This window comes from Bubalus bubalis, chromosome 2 (genome assembly GCF_019923935.1).
Source record: "Bubalus bubalis isolate 160015118507 breed Murrah chromosome 2, NDDB_SH_1, whole genome shotgun sequence".
Classification (NCBI taxonomy): domain Eukaryota; kingdom Metazoa; phylum Chordata; class Mammalia; order Artiodactyla; family Bovidae; genus Bubalus; species Bubalus bubalis.
This window is the reverse complement of record NC_059158.1, coordinates 57,850,962-57,864,790: the sequence shown is the minus strand read 5'-3', so window position 1 is coordinate 57,864,790 and position 13,829 is coordinate 57,850,962. Positions and strand designations below refer to the sequence as shown.

Here is a 13,829-nt window from a genome sequence, read left to right as displayed (position 1 = left end):
CCTGACTCCTTAACCCATTCCCACCTACTCTGTCTTTCGAATTCTTGCTTTCACATCTGCTGAACTTTCATGCTCTTTTTCCATTCACACACCGAACCCAAGTTCAAATGTCAGTTGTGCTGTAAAACCCGCCCTGATTTCTCTGGAAAACTTGGTGGCCCCGCACTTCTACAGCTGCAGAAACATACCTTCAAAGTAAAAACACATCCCTTTGTACTTGGAGTGACTGCTAACTTTGCCCTAGCAGAGTGAGAGCCCTATGTGAGCAAAGACGCAGCATCATCTGCACCTGGAGCCAGACCTCTAGCACCGGTTCTGCTTCTGGTGTGGGACTGATTCTCAATAAACACTGCTGGGCTGAGCTCAACTGAAGTGCATCTGAGGAATGAGGGTCCCAGCTTCCAGCCCGGTGCTTGTCATTTAAATGTCTCCTCATGGGGGAGGGCGGTGGGAGGGGGGCGCAGGATGGGGAACCCGTGTACACCCGTGGCAGATGCATGTTGATGTATGGCAAAACCAATATTGTAAAGTAAAAAATAAATTAATTAATTAATTAAAAAAATAAAAAACCAAAACCAAAAATAAATAAATAAATATCTCCTCATGGTTAAGCTGAGGCCTGAGCAAAAGAAGTAAGATTTCAACATTTGTCATTTCTGTCTGTGACCTCAATTTTTTTTTTTAGTTCCCTTTTCCTACCAGTAACAGTCTCTCTTCTTGTTTTAGATTCCCAGTGACCTCCTACATTTCTGCTCTGATTTCGCCAAATCAGGAAAGACCTAGAATCATCACTTGTATTCTAGCTGAAACCCCCAGCTCTGCTGTACACTCATTGGGATCCTGGGCAAATTCTTTTTTTTTTTTTTTTTTCTTTTGTGAGCTCACATTCCTTGGAAATGTTCTTAAGTGTGAGGCTTAGGTTTTAAGAGGCATTCTTTCAGAGAAGATTTGCATTTCTCCTGTCGAGGACCTGGGAGACTATGAACTTGCTGCCACTTTAAAACTCAAAATTTGCCCCTTTTTTGATGGCTACAATGGTTACCTGATAGGATTGAGCTTAGGCATTTTTCAAAAAATAATTTATTTTGCGTGCAATGGGTCTTCGTAGTTTTTTAAAAATCTGCACAGGCTTTTCTCTAGTTGCAAGGACTAGGGGTACTCTAGCTTGGGTGCATGGGTTGGTTTCTCATCGCAGTGGGTTCTCTAGTCACAGAGCACAGACTCTAGGGCACATGGGCTTCAGCAGTTGCAGCATGTGGGCTCAGCAGTTTTGGTTCCCGGACTCGAGAGCACAGGCTCAGTAGTTGTGGTGCGTGGGCCCAATTGCTCTAGGGCATGTGGGATCTTCCCGGATCAAGGATCGAACCTGTGTTCCCTGCACTGGCAGGCAGATTCTTAACTACTAGACCACTAGGGAAGCCCCTGGGCAAATTTTTGACCTGTCTGAAATTGGTTTCTTATTTATAACATGGAGATGATAGTACCTGCCTCCTAGGGTTGTCATGGAGATGCAGTAAGAAATTCTAAGTAAAGCTTTAGTACAATCCCAGAAACATAATAATGGCTCAATTAATGTGAAAAGAAAACTGCCTTATTTACACTGACCTGGTAAGTTCTCCCCAATGCGTTTACTTCAAAGAGGTTCAAAAGGGAGAGGATATGTGTATGTTGAGGTTTGACAGAAAACAACAGAATTCTGTAAAGCAACTATCCTTCAATTAAAAAATAAATTAATTAAAAAATAATGAAGACCAGATTCTTCAAAGGGAGGAAGGTTCATATTTCAAAAAGTAATAAAGTAGCCCAAATGGATATCAAAGTTGATCATTAAAATGTTTTGTAGTGGCAAAGAAAAAAAAATGCTATTCAATTGTGGGATGAATTACCTATTAAAGAAATCTATTTGTTCAACTGACGTGTACTGATAACATCCTTGGTGTCTTGCTTTGCACTTGGGAACAAAGAGGAAAGACTGGCTCCCGGACCGGGGAAGGGTCTCCTGCCTCTGTGATCAGGGCAGCCGTACGGGGGGTTCTCCACAGGCAGTCTTTCCAGGGTTTAGAGGAGGGCATCTGGCACGGCCTCGTGAGGGTGCTGAGGGCAGGCTTCTCAAAGGAGGGGCCCACTGAGGCTGATACCGGTCAGATGAGGGCAGTCTTGCCAGAGGAAACTGGAGCAAAGGGACAGAAGTCAGACAGGCTCTGACAGAAGAGGATAAATGACAAGTCGTTGGGTTCAGCTGTACCTTGGGTACGTGCAAGAGCAGGTGAGTTGGAAAGATAGTCTAGAAAGATATGCAAGTGGCCAAATAAATCCTCAGGAGCAAGAGCAAGTGGGTGGGGAAGGTGTGGGCTGCAGTTCTTCTCGCTCAGTAAATCTCAACTGAGCTTTGCATATTGGAATCACCAGGAGCTTTTAAAAATACCCAAACCTAGGTCCCTAGACAATTACGTATAAATCAGCATGGAGGTACTGAAGCATCATTTTTTTAAAGCTTCCAAACTGACTTTCGTTTGCAGCCAAAATTGAGAACTGCTCTATAATTTAGCCCCTGAAACCACACCAACCCAAAGTGGGCTGGAAACGTAACTTAAGAGAACTGCAGTGAAACTGAAAGCATACCTGACCCTACCCCTCCCTGTATTTTCTCAATTAACTTATTTATTAACTTCTTATTGTGGTAAAATGCATATATCATAAAATCGATCATCCTTACCATTTTCAAGTGTACAGTTCAGTGGCATTAAGTACACTCCCATTATTGTGCAACCATCTTCATCACCATCCATCTCCAAAAACTTTCATTATCTCCAAATGACACTCTACATCCATTAAACACCAATTCCTTGCTACAGTGAAGCTGAGCTGGACCTTCAGAGAGGTTCATTGTTTGTTAGGGGTGAAGGAGTGGCCTTTGATTTTGATCAGTCACTGGATACAAAGAGCTGCAGGAAAGGGCTATGACTGAGGGTGGAGACAGCTCCCTTCAGCCCAGGCAATTCTAAACAAGGCAGACAGTTGAAGGCTGCTGGCTACCAGCACTTCTGGCATTTGGAGAAATAAGGCCTTTATTCCTGCAAGGAGATGTGGGTGACATGTTGCACCATTCACCACATCCCAAAGAGGTCTCCTCCTGCTTGCTTTGGCCTCCTGGTTCTGGGATGCCGTGGGCACTTTACCATAATTGAGAAAGAAAGCAGCCTATACTTTCCAGGCCCATCCCCTCCCTTCACTTCTTTACCTTCCACTTTGCCATCCCTGGTCCTTCTTTTCCTCACCCACAACCGGGTAACATTCCTGTTGCCCTTTTGTTGAAGACTACAGTTTAAGTCTTGGACCAGAGTTCTGCCACTTCAAGCCTCTCGCTCCCTAAGACAATGAGCAGGAACGGAAGTAGAAAGCGGTTGCCCAAATCCTGGAGAATGGGTGGATGGGTGAAGGTATAGCAGAGGGATATTGGGATAAAATACTTAGGCACAGAGAACCCCAGGCCAGGAGCGTGGATTCAGGTACTGAGGGGCAGATACCAAACCAAATAAGCAGGTACATGATGAGAAAGTTAGGACCGAAAAGGATGATAGTTAAATTGTACTTGGCATTAGGGACATAAGCATTGACCTTAGTTTTTGCATGTTGAAGAAACGGCAAAATGAGAAGACAAAAATACGAAGTTAGTATTTATGTCTAATTATTATGATGTGCAATAATTCAGTATTATAATAAAATGTGTTAACACTTAAATGTGTTAAAATTAAAGTCTATCTCAAGTTGCATTTGATTAGAACAGCAAACGCTTATATACAAATGAAGGCTTCATATACTGTAAGATAACATGAAGATACCTATAACCTGGAGATCTGCTCACATCCTCAATATGCCCTGCCGTGCGTCCTCTTTTGGGCCAAAGGAAACTGCACCTTTGGGTCCTTCCTGTGGCCCCCTTGGCTCTCACAGATGCACAGCCCATGTATTGAGTCCCTAATTCTAAACTCTGGGACTTGTTTCTCATAAAAAATTTTTCCTAATAATCTTACCTGTGCATCATAACTATATTTTGTAACTTTTCTCCTAAAAATAGTTTTTAGATAATTTGAATAATTGGATTTACGAACATTTCAATTCTGAGTCCTCAGGTAATCCACTCCACTTCAGCTTTAACTGAAATCCACTACCTTAGGGTCTTCCCAAGTTCTTTACGTCATCTGAAGTTAGATTCTGTCTGGAAGCTCAGTAGTTCTTTTTTATTTTTTTTTGCTGAGAAGGCATGATTTATTTGAAAATTGTTTAATATAATCCAAATGGAGGAACAAAAGGTATTCTTCCTTTCCCTTTCAAGTCCTGTGGTACTAAAACACAATTTCTCCCCACCCTCACCCCACCCATCCCATCCCCACTCTCACCCAAAACTAAATTACCCCTATCAGAGAGATTAGGAAAATATACTAGTGATTTAAAAACATTTCACCTGCACAGTATTTCCATTTGGGCCCTATTTAATTTCTGAGTGTCATTTCCATTTCTGGTTCTGACACTATCTGTACTCTCTATATCCTCAAAGTAAGGGAGCATAACACTTCTCTGGGGAAATTGACTCAAAATAAACCTCCAAATGCAAATTCTCTGAAAAAATAACAGGATTATGCACTCAAAGAAAAAAAAGTTTTGATATTTCCTTTAGGCTAGCATCTCTTTTTCTCTTAGGATAGTCATATGGGAATTGAATGACTTATTTGGTTGGATTACAGTCTTTATCCTCATCACCATGATTATCGCTATTAAGTTTTTAGCGTACATTTTTATGATTCAATCTTGGAAATGGTTCTTAGAGTTTTCATGATCATTTATTTCCTTAATTGTTTCCTTTTTTTGGGCTTTTACGAGGACATTAGCTTTGTCCTTTCTTTTAACTGCCTGCAAATCAGGGCTTAAATTTTATTATCACGTAGCTGAGTGGAAAATTCCTCTCCCTGGACTCTTAGTGAGGCCACATAAGAAGCCTGAGGATGTGCTGTCTCATCGTAGAGCTAAGTCGCAGCCCAGGATCTGAGCCGGTTCTCCTCTTTGGCCACAAATTAGTGTAACAGCTCATAAAGACTTGAGCAAAAATCACCCTGCCTTTCCACTGTTTTGCCTCACTGTTTCCTTAGTGTGGCCCAAACTACAAACCAAACCTCATCTCCTCTTGTCTATCAGTTCTTCACCCTTGGCCTTCACCTTGTTCTGGTGGTTCCTTAGTTCTTACCATCAATCTCTAGCAGTTCCTGGGATGCTCTGAGCTAGCACGGGCCACTACAAACACATTTCTCATAGGGATCAATGGCATTTCCCAAGAAACAGGAAACTCCTTCACGGAGAACCGAAAAGGTAAAACACTGCTGTGAGTTTTCATGTATCCCAATCCATTTTTCTTCCATCATTCCTTCTTCCTTTCCTTCCATCAAGCAGAAGTTACTACATAGAGCTAAATGATGTCATCCTCAGAAGAAACTTCCCTGATGGCTCAGATGGTAAAGCATCTGCCTACAAGGCAGGAGACCTGGGTTCGATCCCTGGGTCGGGAAGATCCTCTGGAGAAGGAAATGGCAACCCACCCCAGTACTCTTGCCTGGAAAATCCCATGGACGGAGGAGCATGGTAGGCTATAGTTCATGGGGTTGCAAAGAGTCGGACGCGACTGAGCGACTTCACATCACATCAGAAGAAACAATTCCCAATTACCTAACTTCTAACTTACTCTGTGATTGGGTTACAGTTTCATCTGAAAGCAAAGGAAGATTTTTTGTTCTTTTAAAGGTCTTTTTATCCAGATAATTCTTGCCTAAAATGATGGGCGTTGGCAGAATGGAAATAAGCATAACACAACATTGCAAATCAACTACAATCCAACATGATAAAAATAAGTTAAATACATGAGAATGCTTTAAAAAAGAATGAAAATAAGCAAGAAATAATCTCTCTTCTATCAGAGGCAGCAAAGCTGGCTCCCAATTCAAAGAGCAGAACTGGTCTTGTTATTAAGACTTAAAGAGTGCAACGCTTTTGTTACTTGGCTCTGAAAACACATGATGTGGACCATAAAAAATTTTTTTCGATGTTATTGTTTGCTTTTCAGATTGTAACTGTCATACAGAAATAATGCAAGGCTAAGCAAAGTCAAACCTAGGGTTCTGCAGGGTCAGTTCCAGAAGCAGAAGACATGTGGTGTTTTTATTCTGCCATTTCAGGGAGAGGTTCACAGGGAAGCCAAGGGCAGTACTTACTGTCTCTAGACATTATAAAGAGCTAAAGGCACAGGGCTAAAAGTTGAGAGTGAGAGATTAGCACTGATAACTAAGGAAAACGGCCATCTAATAGTCAACAGGAAGCTAGAAAACAGAGAATAGAACCAAAGCCATTCAACTAATTCTGCCATACCGGGTCTTCCCTGGCTGTGACTGCTTTTATCTGGGTGGCCGGTGCTGCATTGGCTCTTTGGCTTCAGCTTCTTAAAGGTGCCACTCAGCACCTGGTAGTTCTTCTGCAGTCAATTGGTGCTGCTGCATCATCAGCACATTTATCATTGTCCTAATCATCATCAAATCAGCAATTCTTTTTCTAGGATGCAAAGCAAATCCTAATTTGCCAGATCCCATGAGACCTAAACTTTCAGTTGGATTTGATAATATCTTGTTTCCTTAGAAGTTTGTCGAGATGGTTTTCTAGAGTTGATACTTTACAGGCTTTCCTGCAGTCTATTTTATATATCATCCACAGAATGTCTGCTACTGAAATCTGGGTACAAATACACCGTGTCCTACAAGCATAAGGAGAGTATGGAGAGAAGCCATGATATTTACTTGCCACAATCAGTTATTTGCGCTCATGCAGTGGGAGGTAAGGAAGATGCTTAGGGCAGCAATCCCCAATCTCTTTGGTACAAAGGACCGATTTTGTGGAAGACAGTTTTCCAGACTGCAGGGTGGGTGTAGACGGGGGAAATGGTTTCAGTTTTGCCCACCGCTCAACTCCTGCGGTGTGGCCCAGTTCCTAACAGACAGTGAACTGGTACCAGTTCATGGCTCGGGGGTTGGGGACCCCTGGGTAGCTGCTGCTGCTGCTAAGTCACTTCAGTCGTGTCTGACTCTGTGCGACCCCATAGACAGCAGCCCACAAGGCTACCCCGTCCCTGGGATTCTCCAGGCAAGAACACTGGAGTGGGTTGCTATTTCCTTCTCCAATGCAGGAAAAGTGAAAAGTGAAAGTGAAGTCGCGCAGTCGTGTCCGACTCTTAGCGACCCCATGGACTGCAGCCTACCAGGCTCCTCCGTCCATGGGATTTTCCAGGCAAGAGTACTGGAGTGGGTTGCCATTGCCTTCTCCAGACCCGTGGGTTAGGGGATAGGAAAACTGAAATATAGAAAAGTTCCTTCTACAACATGCAGCCTTTTCCAGGGGGGATAAAAGAAAGATAACTTGGCTCTAGTGGGCACTGTTTCCATATCTTATTACACCATTAAAAAGAACATAGAGTCCCAAAAGAACTTTTAGATCTCATTAGTTTTCTATTCAGTCCTGCCCATCAGTGGCATTAAAAGAGAGCTACACAGGGAACTTCCTGAACCTGATAAGGGTCAACTACAAAAAATCCACAACTAATACCATACATGATGGTGAAAGACCAGATGAGTTCACGCTAAGATTAGGAAATAGACAAGGATATCCATTCTTAACCACTTCTGTTCAATACTGTACTGAAGACAGGAAAATTAGGCAAGAGAAAGAAACAGAAGGGATCTAAGTTGAAAAGAAAAAAGACATGCACTTGTATACAGAAAATCCTAAGGAAGTTACTAAAAAAAAAAAAATACTAGAACTAACAAACATATAAGGTTATGGGATACAAGATCAATATACAAATGTCAATATATTTCTATACACTGGCAATGAACAATGTGAAACTAAGAAAATTTCATTTACAGTAACATAAAAAAAGAATGAAATAGGAATAAATTTAACTAAATAAGTAAAAGATTTGTACACTGAAAACTTTTAAAACATCACTGGAAAAAATTAAAGAAGATCTAAATAAATGGAATCGACACCCTAGGTTCAAGGCTTTCAAGACTCAATATTGTTAAAGTGGTGGTACTCCTTAAATTGATCTACAGATTTGATATAATACATATCAAAATTTCAGCTGGACTTTTTGCAGACATTTCCTCACACTCCTCCCATTTCAAAACTTATTATGAAGTTATAGCAATCAAGACAGTGTGAAAAAAAAAAGAAAAAAAAAAGACAGTGTGATAGTGGCATAAAGACAGACATTTAGATCGGCAGAACAAAACTGAGAATGCAAAAACAAACCCTCATGTGTATGGTCAACTGATTTTCTACAAAGGAGCTAACCAAGACAATTCAAAGGAACAACTAGATATCTACATACAAAAGAAGAATGAAGTTGGATTCTGACCTTGCATTATATAAAATCATTTCCTCAGAATGAATCAGAGACCTAAATACAAAAGTTAAAATTACAAAATTCTTAGAAGAAAATATAGGAATAAATCTTTGTGACCATAGATTGGGCAATAGTTTCTTAAATATGACACCCCAAAGCACAAACGACAACAACAGAAGATAAACTGGACATCATCAAAATTAAAAATTTTGTGCTTCACTTCAACAAAGTAAAAAGAGAACACACAGAATGGAACAAAATATTTGTAAATCACTTATCTGTTAAGGGACATGTACCAGAATACATAAAGAATTCTTAAAATTTAACAATAAAAATAAATAACCCAATTAAAAATAGGCAAAGGACTTTCTTCAGAGAAGATATACAGTGACCAACAAATGCATGAAAAGATGCTCAAGGACATTTGTCATTAAGGAAATGCAAATCAAAATCATAATGAGAAATCACTGCAGACTCACTAAGATGGCTATAATCAAAAATTTGGACAATCACAAGTGTCAGCAAGGATGTGGAAAAATTAGAACCCTTATTCTCTGTGAGTGGAAATGTAAAATGATGCAGTCTTCTGAAAGACCGTCTCAGTTCCAAAAAAAAATTAAACGTAAGACTTACTATATAATCTGGCAATTCTAGTTGAAAATACACATTCACACAAAAACCTGTACACTAATATTCATAATAGCTAAAAAGTGGAAATAACTTAAATGTCCTGATGAATGGATAAGCAAAATGTAGCATATCCAGAAACGGAATATTATTTGGCTGTAAAAAGAATGAGTATGACTGAAACTTGAAAGCATTATTCTGAGTGAAAGAAGCCAGACACTGAAGGCCACTTCTTGTATGATTCCATTTATATAAAACGTCCACAGTAGGCAAATCCATAGGGATAGGAATTTGATTAGTAGTTGTTTGGAGAAGGGACACTGGGAAGTGACTATTAACAGGTATGCAGTCTCTCTGGGCTGGTAAAAATGTTCTGGAATTTTGGCTGACAATTGTACAACTTTGTGAATATACTAAAAACACTAAACTGTATGCTCTGAAATGGTAAATTTTTTGTTATGTGCATTACATCTCAATAAACCTATTATAAAAAGGAAACAAAAAAGAGAGAGAGAGGGAATGGATGAAAGGAGGGAAGGAGGGAAGAAGAAAAATAAAGAGAGCTCTATAGAGAGTAATCTGTGATGCTTAGGTCACCATCATCCTTGACAGCTTGAACGCTGTCAGGTATTTAGATTTATTAGATTGTCTTTAGTTGTGCTTTTTCTTTCTCTCATTCTTTCTTTTTTAATATTGAGGTTTCAGTCCAAGTCATCCAGCCAAATAGATTCTCAAACATGTGTTTCCAACATATCCGAGTCCCTGGCTAAATGATCTGGATTCAGCTAAGAAATCGTGACCCAATTCATTTTAGCTACAGATTAACAAGCACAGGGGCCTCAAGAGAATAAGTCCCCTTTAGTGCCAGGTTAATTATAATGGTGACTGTAGCCATGAAATTAAAAGATGCTTGCTCCTTGGTAGAAAAGTTATGACCAACCTAGATAGCATAATGAAAAGCAGAGACATTACTTTGCCAAAGTTCCATCTAGTCAAAGCTATGGTTTTTCCAGTCATCATTTATGGATGTGACAGTGGACTATAAAGAAAGCTGAGCACTGAAGAATTGATGCTTTTGAACTGTGGTGTTGGAGAAGACTCTTGAGAGTCCCTTGGACTGCAAGGAGATTCAACCAGTCCATCCTAAAGGAAATCAGTCCTGAATATTCCTTGGGAGGACTGATGCTGAAGCTGAAACTCCAATACTCTGACCACCTGACGTGAAGATTGATTCATCTGAAAAGACCCTGATGCTGGGAAAGACTGAAGGTGGGAGAAAACGGGCACGACAGAGGATAAGGTTGTTGGCTGGCATCACCAACTCAAGGTTGGCTGGCATCACCAACTCAAGGGACATGAGTTTGAGTAAACTCCGGGAGTTGGTGATGGACAGGGAAGCCTGGCGTGCTGTAGTCCATGAGGTCACAAACAGTCAGAAACGACTGAGCAACTGAACTGAACTGAATAATAATAATCAGTATAAAAGTTAGAATGAATAACAAATGAAATGCAACACACAGGCATTCAAACATATCTTGAGGAATACCCCTTTATATCACCATATTAAGAGTTCAGTTCAGTCACTCAGTCATGTCTGACTGTGACCCCTAGACCGCTGCACGCCAGGCCTCCCTGTCCATCACCAACTCCCGGAATTTACCCAAACTCATGTCCATTGAGTCGGCGATGCCATCCAGCCATCTCACCCTCTGTCGTCCCCTTCTCCTCCTGCCTTCAATCTTTCCCAGCATCAGGGTCTTTTCAAAGGAGTCAGCTCTTTGCATCAGTTGGCCAAAGTACTGGAGTTTCAGCTTCAGAATCAGTCCTTCCAATGAACACTCAGGACTGATCTCCTTTAGGATGGACTAGTCGGATCTCCTTGCAGTCCAAGGGACTCTCAAGAGTCTTAGGAATATAAAAAAGGAGGTGTTCCTGTAGAGTGATTTTGGGTGGTTATGCAGCACCCTTTTGAATTGCTCAGACTGCTTAATAGCATTGCCTTCAGCAATTGTCACAACGTCCTTTTGGGCGGCAAGCATTGCGCTCATAGTGCTGTACAACTGCAGGCCAACCAAGGGACACAAGGCTATCGCAAGTCTAGAGGACACATATGCATGAAGTTCAGATGGCCCATCTAACAACGCGTCATCCACCCCTGACCCAAGCGGCATCTTCTTGCACTGATCATGTCTCTAACCCATGATGGTTCTGAGTTCCTGTTACTCTGGATTTTCCGAGTGTATCTGCCATTTCCTAAACAGATGGTCAGTATCACACTGTATCACTGTTTTTGATGGTAACAGAAATCACATAGCTAACACTTCCTGAAGAAACTGGATTAGATATTGAAAATTGGACCCTGGGCTTTTTTAAAATTTGATTTCCTGTTTCATTTCCAGAAAGTCACAGGAATATTGACAGTCTATCAAGGGTATTTTGAAATAGATTAAAATCTACACTTGTTACCTGACATATACTCTGAACATTTTAGAAGGACCTATGGGACAAGACATGCTTCTTTTTGATAGCAAAAACAGAGAGGCCAAGAGTACAGCATGGCTTATACATTCTGGGGCTCAGTTTCCTGTGTAAAATAAAAGTTAGGACGAACTCACCTCTTAGGTCCCATGCAGCTCTTTGATTTGGTCATTGTGATGGTGATTTTCTCTGGTCAGCTCAAAACCTAGGCAGGAATACCTGTGTAGGGATAGCATTCAGCTTATTTACCGGTATAGTCCCCATGCTTAGCACACTGCCTGGCACACAGCACGTGCTTAAAAATATCCTTTGAGTAAACACACATCTGCAGTATTTTGTTTTATAAAATTTTCTCTGACTGCAAAGCACTACAGTTGAAGGTGAATTTAACATAACAACCTCTCCCAGGAATATATCTGTTGTGTTGCTAATGTGTTGTTTTTTTTTTCCTCCAGATTTCTTTCATTCCTAATTACTCTGACTGACCATTCACAAAAGGGTATTAAGCTTTGAAGATTTCCAAACCCCTCTGGTGAGGGAATGTCTATAAGTGTTCATATGTTTCTCACTAAATTTTAAAAGGTTATTCGTATCTGCAGTATTTTTTGGCATTTTAACGAATAATAACATATTCATATTACATCAACACTTCATTGTTTTTCCTTTAAAAATTCTTTTTTAAAAATGTCAACATCTTCCCTGGCTTTATTTCGTTCATTAGTTACCAGTGCTGACTCTTTTTTCTAGCCAGTCTTCCTCCAGAAAACTTAGAGGAAGGAAATGACCTATTTGTCTTTGATTTTTGCTTCCAAAGATGCTCCACCAAAGAACAGAAACTCCTTATAGAATGCATACGCTTCAGGGGCATCTGGCTCTGTCTTTAACTTGACAAAAATAAAATAATAAAGTTACGTTTTTCCTTCACACATTTAAAAGCCAGAAATAGATTCAGACGTACAGTTTTCAATCCATGTGCCAACCTAGCAAGCCGAGCGAAGCAGACGGCAGCGAGCAGGGCCACCTCCAGCCACCCTCGCCCACGCTCTGCTCCCCTCCCAGGGCCCAGCCTCCCGCAGCCCAGCCCCGAGCCCACCAGCTGCTCCCGTGGCAGCTGCACACTCGTCTCTGTGGCTGTTCCTGGGAGTCCTTAAAACCAGAGCATCATGGCATGACTGTGGACCAGCTCCTCTGACACCAATGCATTTCTGAAGATTATTTACTCTCCAGGCTCTTCACACTTAACCATCAAGAATGGACTGGGGATGCCCCGGACAGCTGACTGTCTGCTGTGATGTCTCGTGCTCAGTCAGTCTCCTTTGAGAACAGAAGTCAAGGACATGTTCTAGGTTCCCAGAGAGACGGGCCCGATATGTGCCTGGGGACATCTATTACTGTGTTTTCACCCTTCAAGGAAGGAAACCTCCCAGGCTTCTGAGAATTTAGAGCCCAGTAGTGTAACATGGTTTTAACTAACAACATACATGATTCACATTTTTTCCTTCGAAAATATAAAATCAGTTCTATTAAGTCTGTTATCACACGAGTTACTGAGTGATAATTCTGGCTTGAGCTGGGCAGATCAGTCTTCCTCACTTGAGTTTGAAATCAAGACAAAATGTTCCTCTCAGTCTGTCCTGGTTTCTCCAACAGAAAAGATGCACCAAGGAACTGTGGATCAACAGTGCTTGGGGCTGTGCACCCTGAGTCAATAAAAATACCTGCAAAAAAAGAGGAAAGAGAAATCTATAGAGAGAAGAGCAGAGAGGAGAAAGACAGCACGCTCCCCAGCTTCCTCCCGGCTCCCTGGTTTTTGGTTCTAGTCCCTCAGGAGGCAGGGCTGCTTCCACCCTTGGCACACTTCTCTTAAATGTAATGTTAAATCTGTTGTTTAGTCACAAAGTCATGTCTGACTCTTGGCGACCCCATGGCCTGGAGACCACAACGTTAACAGTCGTTCCTAAAATATTGACTCCACAATTTTCTGGCAACAAAGCACAACTATAGTCCTTTTTATCCAATTCAATTATTCAAACTCTCCACAATTTTACAATATAGACATAATCCTACAATATATCTAAATAGAAAACGGTATGTTTTTGGTTAAGAATGATACAGAGCATCACTTGCAGCTGTGCTAACCTACCAAATCGCACCTCCTCAAAAAAAAAAACCACTTAATTCACCAAATATTTATTGGGCAGCTGCTAGCGACTCCATACCAGGTCAAAGGTTGGAGGCTTGAAAACCATTCAGACACAGGGCCTGCCTCCTAGGAGCTCTGGAT

The 13,829-nt window shown here is 41.1% G+C and overlaps 1 long non-coding RNA gene across 2 annotated transcripts in view; it reads right to left on the bottom strand.

The window, feature by feature from the left end:
* LOC102412532 overlaps nt 1-13,829 on the bottom strand; it is a 62,606-nt gene that overhangs the window by 31,932 nt on the left and 16,845 nt on the right. The window contains exons 2-4 of one of the 2 annotated variants that reach the window (XR_006546538.2): nt 13,027-13,263; nt 11,683-11,764; nt 11,221-11,320 (exon numbers count right to left, since the gene is read on the bottom strand). This is a non-coding gene — a long non-coding RNA (uncharacterized LOC102412532). The remainder of the gene's footprint in view (nt 1-11,220; nt 11,321-11,682; nt 11,765-13,026; nt 13,264-13,829) is intronic. The other variant, XR_003105927.3, reaches the window with a different exon arrangement.